The following is a 15,034-nucleotide window of genomic DNA, read 5'->3' as shown; positions in this document are numbered from 1 at the left end:
TTACATTTCTCAACGTAGAATGCCTAAGTAGATATTATTTAGTGAAGTGTGTTTAAAATATGTTTTATTTCAGACAATATTATAATTTGTATATTTTAAAAATTCCTTTTATAGAATTGTTAAAATATAGGTTTTTCGAAGGATCGCTGCGTTTTTTTTTTGTTGTTTAAATAAAGTACATAATATTGCTTCCTTTACAAACTGAGACATGTGGCGAGAAAAGGTGAAAAAACCGTGAATGTTTTTTAATTTAACGTTGTTTTTTTTTCATTTTTATATCTGTGACATGAAAATTGGTATAAAAATTTTTTGTTTCAAACATTTGTAAGTGTTTTTTTTTATATGGTCAGTTATGATTAAAAATTATGAAATTCTATATGGTGATGCTAAATAAATGAATATATTGTTAACTAATTTAAAACTAATATTTTTTATGAGTAAAGGGACAAAAAAGTATTGTTTTTTTTTATTTATGGATTATGCCGAATATTAATGTTTTACCACAAACAAATGTACAAATATTTGTTTTGTTTGAGAAATATTTAAAAGCTTTGTACTAGAAAATTTCACGTATCTCATTGTCCAGTTTTGTTCAGGCACAAACAATGACAGAATCTACGCTAAACAAAACCTTTAACGTTGAAAAAAAAATCAGAATGACTAGCCTCGGAAAAGTTGCGGATAGCTTGGGGCATAATGTATCATATTTCCCAGGAATATAAAAAATATTGGAAAAAATAAGTGTCGGAATATGATGCGTTATTTTTGAGAACATTTAGTTTCATTTTTCTATACATACTCGTAGTATGCCATAAATGGAAATAAATATTGTTTTTAGATAAAATGTGTTTCGTGCTTAAAGCTGCAAGGATCCCTTTAAGTTTCCTTCTATTTTTCGAGGTTTATGTCGTTAAGTAAGCATTTTGCCAAAAATGTATTTAATTTTGTTGAGCAAAGAATCGAATCTTCTTGGGTATAATAGTTATAATCTGGAACTGCGTACATAACGCGGCATTATTATCAATACAAGAATGTCCCACATGCTGACATTGTTTTACCATTCCAACTGGATTGTTAAAATTTTTTGCATTTGTAATTAGGTTTAATTTATGTGGTTGTAGAATTTCATTTTCCTAGTTTAACGAATGTTGAACTCACCTTCTGATAGCAATATTTTGTACAATTAATTTCTAATTAGTTGTCATTAAAATCTTGGGCAAAAAAGAAGTTACCAGAAACGATTTGTTATTTTCCAATACATTTAAGATAACGAGCTTAAGTTGCTTCTGCATGAATTTTACAAATTGCGGCAATAATATATTTTAGATAACTAAATCTATATTATTTATATATACCTACATATTCATTGTAGGATGATTTTACAAGCAATATGTACTTATTTTGGAAAACTATGTCACTTATATGGTTCTTGAATAAACTGTCAGTCTAAACTGAGTAAATATTTCATATCAAAACTAAAATATGTACATAAATTATACAGTCGCAAATCTTTAAACAATGTTTATTGGACAATACTGTAAAATTGATGGGGAATTTCTAGTTTGCTACATACATACGACTTCATTGACGGTACATTGGTTACGATTAATAATTTTGTAATGTTTATGAATTGTTGTTTGTCCACTGTTTTAATCGTGCAATTTGGGAATTGCTCCTAAAATGTTTCTTTTTTGGGTTTATTTATTATAATGAATGTGCTCGTACTGCTGTTTGATACTTTATTTCTACAGATATGATTTTTTTTGGAACGGCCTCCCATTTACTTTTGTTGTCAGTATGTACAATCTACACTTGCCTTCATTTGTTCTTTTACTCCACTATAGATTAGGAGTTGTTCATTCTCAATGTTTGCATTCCCTGTTCCCTTTTTGTCAGCTTCCTCTCATTCCGTAGGTCTTCGTAGTTCGGCTCTTTCAAACTAATTTTTTCATTCTTTTTTTTTTCCTTTTGTCTTTGATATTCCAAGTTCCATATTTTCAAATGTTTCTGTTTCTATTTTCCTTTTGTTTCAATTTCATGTTGTTTGTTAATTTCATCATTAATTACATACCAGTCACAATTTCTTTGCCTTATCGTCATCTTGTCCCTGTTCGTTTGTTTGTTTATTAAATTTGTACTTTAAATGTTGCTTTTCTATTTGTTCTGTGTTTTTAGTATTCTTGTTCTACTAGCTTATTGTACGTTTCCCCATTTACTACAAATTTGTGGTGTCCCCTTTTCACTGTTTTGTTCATTTTTCTTTCTTCAGTAGTTTTTTCAACGATTAATTTTTGTATTGTTCTTTCATGGACTGTTAGATCATCCGTAATAATTACTGATGTATTTTCATTTTCTTTTTAATGCTGGACTCACATTTTTTATTCATTTTTTTAAATTTTATAATATTGTTACGAAATAAACCCATACGCCGCCTCGGTACGACACCTATAGGATTTTTTTGTATGTACGGGGGTGAGCGGTAGTGATTCAGCATCGGCGGCGTTCGAATAGAGAAATGTCTTGATGCAGAGTCGGAAGTCTCGATGGCGGACTCCAGAACAACCTCGAAGGTGGCGTTCACGAATTCCCTATAAAATCGCATTGCAGTTTAAATAGGGACCACCGTCAGCAACGAGTGGTCGAGTTCAGTCAATGAGAGATTATGAGTTTAGTCAAATCCATTCCAGTTGAGTCGGAATTATACTGTACATAATCGCTCTATAGTTAGTCGTGTTAATTAGTACTACTTAGAAATAGATTGTTAAGTTTTACCCACACCGATTTTAACACCCGTAAAACGTAACAATATTAATTTTGACTTGCAATTTTTCCTTTATGAAAGTTTTTATCTTGCTTGTTCTTCCGTTTGTCTTCCTTCATTTTAAGCTCACTTATCGCAACATTGTCCTGTCAACAGTCTTCCTCTAGTGCTTCATTTTTCTTTAGTTTTGTTATAATGTTCAACTTTCATCTCTAATTTCTATAGATATTTACTTTTTCATCAAGTGGTTTTCTTCTTTTACGATTTTCGTTAACTCTCTGCATTCTATAATCGTTTCTGACAGGTCTCAAATCTCAGCCTGTTGCAGCTTATTTCTGGTTATCAGTTGGTAGCTAATAAGCTCTTCTGTTGTTTTTATTTTGGCACACGTTTTGCTATCCAATTGTAGTTTTTTCTTTAGATTTTTGCTTCACTGTTAATCTACGCAGGTCGTTCCACACTTCTGTCAACATTCTCATAATTTATTATCACTTCATCGCTCGAGATCTCGGTTTTAATGTAGGTGAAAATAAAACGCTGAATTTCTCTTTTGTATTTTACTTGATATACCGTGTATAAATAATTCTAAACATCACAAATGTAGCATGTCACAGTATCAAGTTTAAGCGAAGGTACTTCACAAGATGTTGAGATGACGTTACCAAGTATTTGAAAGACATAAACTGACGAATTCTAATTAGCGACTTACTGTATTTACGATAACTAGAAGTATATGAAAAATTTCAAAGCAATCGGTTGTATAGTTATAGTTAAAATTTTAAATTTGCCCCCAAACTTTCTTGCATGAAAAATAGGCTGGATAAATAAATCACACAAAGAACACATTATTTTGAACATATTTACTTAGCAAAATTTTGAGAAGACGTCTCATATTTTGGTGGAGTTTTACCGCCTGCATGATATTCTTAAAATACATCAAAAATTTCGCAACAAGCTACCCAATAATTTCGGACGCCACAGACATGAAATTAGCCAGGAGCAGTATGATGACCGATACTTTTACCGGTAGAACATACTTCACGGAACAAAGAGGCAAAATCATAGCCTTTCTTGCTCAATGTCAGGTTAATAACTATTTTTTAATATTCAAAAGTTTTAATCTGAAGTTATGCACCTGTTTTAAATCAATGCTTTCCTTTTTCGAGTAGATGTGTTGTTTTAGTGATTTTGATTTTTTATCATATCTGATGTTGGTCTTTATGCCGCAGGGTAGATGAATAAAATTGTTAAAAGTTTACCTCGGAAGGGGATTTTGCGATTTTCCAACCGAATAATTTTTAGAACAATCTTTCCGTTTCTGGGTAAATAAACCTTACCAGGATAAGTTAATCGATTTTCGTACGTGAGCTAAGGAGTATTGCAATGGCATCTATTGAAGCTAATTCCATGTTTTCTTGCCGTGTCATAGTTTCTAGAATGTGAAAAAGTAGGTCTCTTGTAGCCGTCGGTTTCCGAAATTACTGGACTGCTGGACTGAGTGTTGTGGCGTTTTGCATTTATTTTTTCATCATGTACAGGTAAAATGCTAATAATGAAAATTTATATCATCATTCTCATCAAAATTGTTTGTGTTAAATAGATTGTGTTTAAAATATTTACAATAATATACTTGTTCTTGTATATTATACCTGCGATTTCTTAACTTTTTGAAGAAAAAATCAGTATTGTACAACCAAGTTGTAGTTTACTAAAAAACTAAACATTTTTTTATGCAAACTTTAAGGTTATGTCGTTAATCTAGTAATGCACTAATTGTAATTTATCTGTTCATGTTTATTTTATTCACTAAGTCAAAAACTGCATATCTATTTTTTTCAAAATTCTGGAAACACAGTATTCTGATTATTATTAGTGTTACACTGAACCACCAAACGTGATGTATTTTTCTCCTTTAAAAACATAATGACGCTACCAAAAAATTGTATAAAAAAATATTTCACTTATATCTCACTTGAAACGTACCGAATAACACGTTTCTTTGCTTGTACTATAATAAACATGTCATATTTTGATTCAGACATACAGGGTGATTTCGAAATATATGCAAAATCCTCATGAACCACACTCGATACCATGCCACTGATCCATATTTTAAGCAGTAGTGGAAAAACGTCCGATTAAAAACGATGTAAACACTTTCAGTTTCAGTAAAATCGACTTTTTGTTGGTTATCATTCGTTCATTCATGTATTCATTCATTGCTAAACGTTAATACGAAAGATATTAGTTGTAGAAATAAATGGTGGTCCTGAGAAGGACCAATTTTTGGTAATGCTTCATGCTGATCGATTTTTTATTCTGACGGATGTTTGGTCCTTGCCAGAATAATTCCACATTGTGTATTAGAACAAAAATAGGAGCAAGTTAGAATGCTACTACCTCTTGCAATACAGGCTTCAGCACTTGGCAACATATTTGCACGGATACGTAAAAAAACTCCGGGAGTTTCGTTGAAGTTCCTTGATAATTTCTGGACACTGTTGATTTCCATAAACTAAATGTTTAATGCAACCCCACAGACAAAAATCACACGGATTGAGATAGGGTGAACGCAGAGGCCAAGCTACTGACACGAGATTGCTGAAACAACCATTCGCTGTGGAAAATCAGCGGGCTCCAAAGCTTGCACTTTTTGAACGTAGGCCTTGTTCTTTTAATGTACGATCCACTACAAACTGTAAAACTCCAACTTCAGCTGCGAGTCGGTGAATGCTGATGTTGGGCCTCTTCTTCGATGCGTTCCAAAATTTGTTCTTCAGCTTGCGGTATTTTTCCGTCCTATCACGGCCACGATCGTGGGTTTGAGGCTTGAACTCGGACATGTAACATTCGATCCACAATTCGCGGCCTAACCTGGCGTTTCCATCAGCCACACCAAAAAGTAAATCCACGTCGACACGCTCTGAATCGGAAAAATCGCTATTGTTAAAGACGTTAACCGAACACACGATGGCAACCAGCTGATACATAACTGGCCCTTATCGTGTTTTTGTACGTTAGTTATCAGTGGCCGCTTTTTTGGTTCTTAGTCCTAGTCGTTCTGTGCTATTCATTGAATAGTATTACGGTAGGTCAAGAAACACTACCAGTGGCGTGTATAATAATTTATATTTAATTTCAAATATTTTTTCTAGACATTGCTACCACTTAGAAACGTGAACTATACACAATGAAATAAATCTTCTTGTGCGCTATTCCCCTTTTTTTATTGTACACATTTCGAAATCACCCTGTGAGGGCTTATTAAAAATAACGTAAATTATAATTATAAATTTACAATTTATCTAAAAAACGGAACTTGTGTTGGCAATTATAATAATTTACGAGGAAGGGATGTTCTGTCTAAACAAATTTGGATCAATTTTTACTTCCCGAGCGTAAGCAAAGGAAGTATTGTAATCGAGTCCGTCGGCCGACTCTCTACTTTTACGTTTTCTCGATCTTTCATGACCCCTAGAAGACGAAGAAATAGGTCTCCCATTTCCGTCTGTCTGTCCGTCTGTCCGTCTGTCCGTCTGTCCGTCCGTCTGTCCGTCTGTCCGTCTGTTGTCACGGATTTTTATTAGACAGATAATCTCCGAAAGTACTCGACCGATTGTTGTGAAATTTTGTACTTATATTAAGAATATCATGTAGATGGTAAAACGCTAACCAAAATTTGTCGAATCATCCCCACCACTAAAGCGATGACGTCACTTCAAAATTGTACATAGTAAATGGGTTTTCAATTGTATAAAATAACATAGTCCTACACATGTAGTTTACAACTCTGAATCGACTTTTCACCCGAAACGTCCAGATTTTTGGAAAAAAAATCAAAATTATAAAACAACATTTTGAAATTTAATTTTTAATCTGCTAACCAGAATGCTTTGAAATGTTGCAGATGTTTTAAGGCTATAAAGAGCATCATAAATCTTTAGTCAAAAAATATTTGCTTATCCCCTCCAAAAACTTGATGACGTCAGCTCAAAAGTTTGTGGAATAAATCATATCTAAAATGTACAAAATATGATGAGTCTGTACTTGTGAACTATCACTCCATTCATATTTTTTGGATTTGCATATACAGGGTGACTCAAAAAAATTAATGAATGCGTAAATATATTTTATTGATTTAATCAGGAACTACAAAACCGAATGCTCTGAAATCTTGCAGATGTTTTAAGCTCATAAAGAGCATAATAAATGTTTAGTCAAAATATATTTGCTTATCCCCTCCAAAAACTTGATGACGTCAGCTCGAAAGTTTGCCGAATAAATCATAACTAAAATGTACAAAATATGATGAGCCTGTACTTGTCATTTATCACTCCATTCATATTTTTTGGATTTGCATATACAGAGTGACTCAAAAAAATTAATGAATGCGTAAATTTATTTTATTGATTTAATCAGGAACTACAAAACCGAATGCTTTGAAATCTTGCAGATGTTTTAAGGTTATAAAGAGCATAATAAATTTTTAGTCAAAATATATTTGGTTATCTTCTACAAAAAACTGATGACGTCAGCTCAAAAGTTTTCCGAATAAATCGTATCTAAAATGTAGAAAATATGATGAGTCTGTACTTGTGATTTATCATTCCATTCATATTTTTGGATTTGCATATGCAGGGTGACTCAAAAAAATTAATGAAGGCGTGAATTTATTTTATCGATTTAATCAGGAATTACAAAACCGAATGCTTTGAAATCTTGGGAATATTTTAAAGTTATTATAAGCATGGTAAACTTTTGTTCAAAATGTATTTGTTCATCCCTCCTAAAAAAATTGATGACGTCACCCTTAAATTTTGCTGAATAAATCCTATCTAAAATGCAAAAAATATGATGAGTTTGTACTTGTGATTTATCATTCCATTCATATTTTTTAGATTTTCTTAAGAGATGGTTCAAAAAAATTAATGAAGTCAATTTATTTTATTGATTAAATTAAAGGCAACACTTATTATTAGTATTACACCCCAACCAACCCAATTTGGTAGACACAAAATTTGTTAAAGGAAAAACTCGGTTGAAACATAAGGGTAGCACGCTTATTTACATCGACTTTAACATTACAGACCTGCATTTGTTTTATGCGTTCACTTGATTCCGCGAATGTGAAATAGACATGTTTATAATCAACCAATTGTGAATTTCACCGTCAAGAATTAAAATAAAACCCAATGTTTTATATAATAAGCGGAAGTCGAAGCAATAAAACCGACGGTCGTTTTGTTTACAGTTTCTGTGTTTGGCTCTCACGTATGCTGTTACGCCTGTCATCTTAAATTAAGAATGTTTATACATACACGATTTTCAGTTGCCTCTGATACGTAGGTATACGTGAGTAAATTGTTTCGTTATTTTATTGATTATTACAAATCAATATTCAAACGACCCAATTCATTTTCCCGAAAATTTGAGAATATAATAATTTTATTCTTAGTATTACACTACATCTATCCCAACTGATATACGTGTCCTTGCAAAAATGTTGATGACGTCATCGCAATTTTTTTTTAAATTCCCACTACAAAAATGTAATGAGAAAAAAAACACAATATGCATGCAGTCGTCAAGTTTCCGACAGCGAGGGAAGTACTGTCTAAACTCTTTAGACCAATTTTTCTATCAGTAAAAGTAAAAATCATTGTAAAATTTGTTTGTATCCAGTTTCAGCCCTAATATAAATAAAATTGTAACAATAGTTTGAAAATGACTAAAAAAAACATTAAATTTACGTAATGAGAAATTGCGGGCATGACATTGTGGCTTCGGTTTACGCAAAAAATTGCTCAATTCCGAACGGAATCGTTCGCAATGCGTAAAATTGTGTATTATGCTGCTATGCAGCCCACAATATACCTCGTTACGTTTCAAGGAACATTTTATTTTGCATACAATACAACCGCACCAGCTGTTCATACATGGACGGTCCTAAATCTGTTCGTCAGTCAGTGATTTCGAAAATTAAGCTTCTGTCCGCTTCTTGTTGAGAGAATCTAAGCGATTCTCGAGCCGGATTAACGTACTAGTTTAGCTGCAATTGTTTAAATAAAGCACGTGTACATTCACACACATAAGATGCAAATGAATGAAGACAATGGTTCAGTTTGCGTCTGTTTGCATTTGCTCACGGGTACACATAATCGAATCACGGACTTGTGTGGAAACTCACGAAGCTTAGGAAAATTCTGGATAAAACAAATGCAAAGTAAGATACACGACGTTAAGCTGGCCGCGTTGTTGACCAGATGGAATGAATGCTAAGTGTTGTCAATGCATAAGCAAGTAGGTTTTTCTGCAACGGCGGGATACAAAACGCAGTTGAAAGGGTTTTTGGTAGGATGGTGGCACCTGTAATGTAGAAGAACTGCCCATGAATTGGTTAAATTGCCTACGTTTGAGTAGTAAAAATTACACTGCGAATGGAAACTGTAAGATAAGATCAGAATGGCTGTTTAGAAAATAGTTATGTGACTGAGTTTTGTGTTTATCCTGATAATAATCTGCATATGAGACTGTTTACATCGAGAGATAAATCTGGTGTATTTTAAGTATAACGGAATCGTTTGAATTTCAGTGTGTGAAAGAAATTCGTACGAGTATATGCCGAGTTAGACCCAAATAAAAAAGTTAGTTTCCATTTCAGTCAAAGGATTGAAATGCTGTAGTTTTTGAACACACATAAAATGTTACATTTCTTATTCGTAATTAAACTAAACACCGTAGATCAAATTAATACGTTGTGCAACAGAATACGTATTGGTTTCGACTTTTAAATATTTTATGTTTATTCACTTCTGAAACTGAATTCCTTTTGACAAGATACGATTTTTTATAGATTTACCTGAGTTAATTTAAGCTCAAAAATTTCTTGCTTTTAATTTTATAATTACCCCGAAGGCTCATATTTAATTTTCAGTATAGCGTATCACCAATTTAAAGCTTATTTTGTATGAAATATATTTCAGAAAATTTAATGTTTAACTTTTATTGTGATTTTACATAATAATTTACATCATACTTCAAAAAGGAAAAAATGATGCAATTGTGTACACAGTGTGTACAAATATTATTAAAATGAACTTTTTTTTCAATAATAATCACGTTATCTTAAATTGTGGTGTACTTACGGTCCTCGATTCACATGTATAGAATGATGCTATGTGTTTTGCATATAATTGTCTTTACTTCACAAAATTACATCCAATTAATGTGTGCTTAGAAACTGGCAATATTGGCTAGAGGATGCTGACAGACAATTTAAAGCCGCTCATTTAACCAATTATTTTGTCAGCTACATAAATTCTTGCCGTAATATTTTTTGTGTTTTCCTTTTTGTATAATTTTTATTATGTCATATCATAAGATAAAGTGTGGTGTCACATACATCATTCATGTATGTTCAAAAAGAGCAGGGGCCCTTTTTATATTTTAGAGATCCAATACTAGAAGATTAGAACTTAAATCATTAGCGTTTCGCCAAGTTATATAAAATCTGTGAGATATAATTTTATTAATGTTTGATATAACATATGTAAATTGTACGTTTCATATTCGAAAAAAGCCTGTTTTTACTGCTAAGGAAGTATTGTAATCGCGTCCATCGGCCGAATCCCTTTCTTATGTCTGTTTATCTCTGTGTCTGTCTTCCGTCTGTCCGGATTTTTATTAGAAAAATAATCTCCAAAACTGCTAGACCGATTGTTGCAAAATTTTGTATGTACATATTAGGAATATTATATCTATGTTAACCAAAATTTGGCTAATCCACCCACAATGAGATGACGTCATCTTCAAAATTTACAATAACATATTTTTTTAATTGCATAGAATAAGATATTCCTTCACTTGTGATGTGTCAAATCATGTTGAGTTTTCACGCTGTACATTTAGATTTTTTGAGGAAAAAAACCAGAATTTTATAAGAACACTTTCCAATTTAACTTTGAGACTACAAAACCAAATGCTCTGAAACCTTGCAAACGTTTTAAGAGTGGTAAATCATGGTAAATCGTTAATCATAATTGATTCGTTTATCCCCTCCAAAAAAATGTATGACGTCATCTCAAAATTTTGCCGAATTAATCCCCTGAAATATGTAAAATATTATAACTCTATACTTGTGGTTTATTATTGCAGTCATATTTTTCACTGATCAAATTAAGAACTTGATTTTCCGGAAAATGTCAAATATAAACGTCTTTATTTAATTACAATCATAATAATGATATTCAGAACACTTTGTCGATTGCAGCGTACAACTTAATAGTCTTGATCCTCTGTTTTGAGGGGACGAGCTCATTCAAATCAAACTATTTTCTACGTGACATTCTTCCGATGTATAAACAAACACTTTCAAGTTGTTTTTCTTATCGAGGATAACCTAAGGACGTACAAGGCTGTAGTCCCCTAGATCTAGACAAGTTGTAATTAACCAAATGTGAATTACTACATCGAAAATCAAAATAAAATGTTGTGTTTTATTAAGTAAACGGAAGTCAGAGCAATAAAAAAGTCTGGATCGTCGGCATTGTGATCCGGTTATTGCATTTCGTAGAAAACATGTTTTAGTTTAGTTTCTGCTTCACTATCTACAGGTGATAAGTGTTACGTTATTTGTCTTAAGTACCATAAATGATTTTCAGTTCAGTCTTCAGCCGCAGTCGTCGCACATTTGTTATTACATACGGCAGACGTGATTAAATTGTTTCGTTATTTTATTGACTGTAAATCACTCTTCAAGAATAGCAATAATATAATATTTTTATTATTAGTATTACAATGCATCTATCCAAATTGATATATGCGTCCTTACAAAAATGTGGATGACATCAACACAAAATTTTGTAATAAAAAAACTCACTTGTAACAAACAGTTTGCACATTTCTTTACCTTTATTCAAACATTAGGTACATAATGTTACTGACATATTTGACGACTATAGCAAATTACCAATATTCCGTAATGAGAGATCATTGGTGTACCTGTTGAATGTTGCCTTACTCGAAAGTTTATTGTATGAAAAGCAACTACTGTCAATTATCACTCTTTCGTACAACTAATTAAGTGTTAAAAATAGAAATGAGGATTACGATAAATTTATTGCTTTAATGTCTTTCCATGTTTGATCCTTTTTTAAGTAAAAATTATTTACACCATTCTAATTTGACATTTTATATGTATATGTCAAACTTTGCCAACTTAGATAAATAGAAGTAACTAAAAGTCAAATTATGGACCTTAGATTATACAGGCCTGAGATGAAAAACCTGTCTTAAAATGAACAGATGAATCTGATAGATTTTCGGGTGCTATTTACCGTAAAAAATAGTTAAAAAAATCTACCACATATCGTTTAAAGGAAGAAAATCAAAACAAAATATTTCATATGATGTTATTACGTTAAAAAAATATGGTAGCCTTTCAGTGGTTTGAAATGGAGTCATATATCTACATTCTACATAGCAACCGTCAGTTGATTGAGCAAGTCAAAAAATAAAGAAATAGTGTCAAATTGAGGTCATAATGATCAGCGTCACAGCGAAAAAGCGGCAACGATTTCACGAAGATTTTTAATAAGTGGACAAAAGCATTTTTGTTAATATGTAAAAACTACAAAATAAATACCTAATTTTTCTTTAATACTTATTTGTATTTTTTAAATTTTAATTTTTCGTATTTTTTCCAAATAAACCTTACGTGATAGTAAAAAATGAAGCTCACATTTAATTAGCATGGCAACAAATGTGCAAAACAGATATTAAAACAAAAACAGGTCTTTAGGTCTTTAACATTTAAATTTTGCAGACCTATGTTACGTGTACACATCTGAAATCTAGCATTCTGGTAGTTAAAAATGGCTTTTATCTAAAAAGTACCGTGGACAGATTTCAACGTTGAATTTTATAGAAATCTATTTGTCTAATGGATGTTATCAACAGCAAAAGTAGAAAACTTTTTAAACAAAATAATGAGCCAGTCGCGTGCAATAAAGGTGTTGTCTTTGTTCGTCTACATGAAAGCGTAACAGAGATAAAGTATGTGGAACATATTAATATTTTACTATCCTGTGTTTCACAGTGTTTGGGTATTTGTTTTAAAAATGTGTACAAGCTTGCTTAAAACTATTGCTTTTCGTGCTGTGTTTATTAAGTTTTATTTTTATTTGCACGGACACTTCCATCGCAGTCAGTTTGAAACGGCACTGTGGTGCAATTCTCTTGTTCTACTCCGATTCATTATGAATGCAATTTATCGTAGGTAACAATAGTCAACAGTTCACAATCAATCAGACAGTTACATGTCCATTACTCAACAGTTGAGTAGCTAATCACAAAAATAAAAGCAATGACCGAGTGGAAAGTACGATGTACTATAAAAGAATATAATGGTTTCTGAAAGCGACCAAGATGAAATTTGTACTTCATCATTGGGTTCTATAAAATTGCGTACACTTAAAAATGAAGTAGCAGAAATTTTATAATTTTTTTGGCTAAGTTAATTGCATTTTCTAGGATTACGTTATATCAAATTGACAGAAGTTGTCACCGCGCGTTCACTTTGAATTGAAAAGTGTTAGGTTAGCACACTACAGAATAGTTAAAAGAAATCAAACTTTAAGGGAAACTGAGCAGACATTTAGTAAACTCAACTAATTAATATTAAGCTAATAATTCTTCCAATTGTTTAATTGCGTTCCACACCTCTTCTGCCTTTCTTGGTGTAAATTTCTTTATAAATAGTTTTTGCAAGTAAGGCCCAAATGTTTTCTATAGGATTTAAATCCGAACTATAGGCAGGGAAAGCCAAAAGTTCAACGTTAATATTAGCAAACTCCGAGCCTTCATCATAAATCAGAACTGTGATTTTATTCAAGTCATAATGAACTGCCACAAGTCGAATTAAGCATCTCTTTTCAATCTTGGAGAGTACTAGAACCTTTTCGTTCTCTGTCAGTTTTGGCATTTTGATTAAATTTCGAAACTATATATTAGTACCTGAAAGGTAGTCATGTTTTCATAAATCCCTCACAACCTTACTTTTACGTTGTGTCAAAAGCAATACAAAATGAATAGGATGGATGCAAATTCAGATTGTCATCGGTACGGGAATTATGTGAGCATAACTGTACATGTACGATTCAATAAAAAAACAAAATAGATACCGCCCAAAAAATTATAAACTCAATGACGCAACGTGCTTGTCACAGTTCTTCAACTCATAGTAGTGTACAATTTCCACTACTTACCGTTAAACATAGTATTAAGATCATATTGAAACTGATTTTAATCCTATTTCTTCAATGAATTTCACAAATTGTTCAATGATAATCGTTAGTTTTAATCAGTTCAAAAAAAAACGTGAGATGTAGTTTTAAAAATATTGTTAAACAACAATCACTTTCTGCTCGTATTGCAAACTTTAATCTCGACAGAAACAGCCATCATTACCCGATCGTCGAATAATGTACCTACTATTGTACTATTGGAAGGTAGGAGGGTAATACAATTGTACTTATGTTAAATGCGTCATACTTATTTATTTAGTACTACAAATGTGTGGCTCAAATTCTTATCATAAATAATAAAGTACTATGGTCTATTGTGACTGATCAATTAATAGATGTTTATGCTTATTGCTTAAGTAGGTTTGCAAAATGGTGCTGTAAATGATCGGTCAACTAGTTTAATGCTGTTTTGGTCTATTTAAAACGTGATACAAATAACGTAAGTAAAACGTTGCATTAATAAAAATTACTCAGGCGATGTTGTAAACCAAGATATGAGGAAGTAGTTAACAGAGAAGTTGTTTCGTGGAGCTAATGAGCTTAACTGAGGTAAAAAAATATTTTAGTTTTGATACATACATTTGACTAGTTTGGGCAACGTGTGTACATACCTACGTATAGAGAAATATTTGTTATTGACGAACCAAATAAATATTATCAATTATTTTTGGCGATAACTGAAGATCACTCAGATATTCATTCAAAATCTTGGTTTCAAGTTTAAACAATGGTAAAGCATTTTAATTAAAGCAATTTAATATTTGGCACTCTTTATTTACCTAACCTGTATTTAACTTTTTGACATGGATTTTCAAGGATAATGAAAATGGACAATTATTATGACGAAGCCAATTTACTGTGTTGTAATAGTAAAGGGTGAATTAAATATTTATACTTTAATTTATGACAGAACCTCGCGCCATTTTTTCAGCAAACCGCAATTACACCGACGAAATTAAAAAAAAATACA

At 31.9% G+C, this 15,034-nt stretch overlaps 1 protein-coding gene across 1 annotated transcript in view; it reads right to left on the bottom strand.

Annotated features, from left to right (window-relative positions):
• Positions 1–15,034, bottom strand: part of LOC135130638 (gamma-sarcoglycan) — a 321,177-nt gene that overhangs the window by 89,954 nt on the left and 216,189 nt on the right. The window lies entirely within an intron of this gene.

This window comes from Zophobas morio, unplaced genomic scaffold (assembly GCF_036711695.1).
Source record: "Zophobas morio isolate AGI-343-1 ecotype UQ-CSIRO unplaced genomic scaffold, CSIRO_AGI_Zmor_V1 ptg000002l, whole genome shotgun sequence".
In the NCBI taxonomy this organism is placed as follows: domain Eukaryota; kingdom Metazoa; phylum Arthropoda; class Insecta; order Coleoptera; family Tenebrionidae; genus Zophobas; species Zophobas morio.
This window is presented reverse-complemented; position numbering and strand designations above follow the sequence as displayed.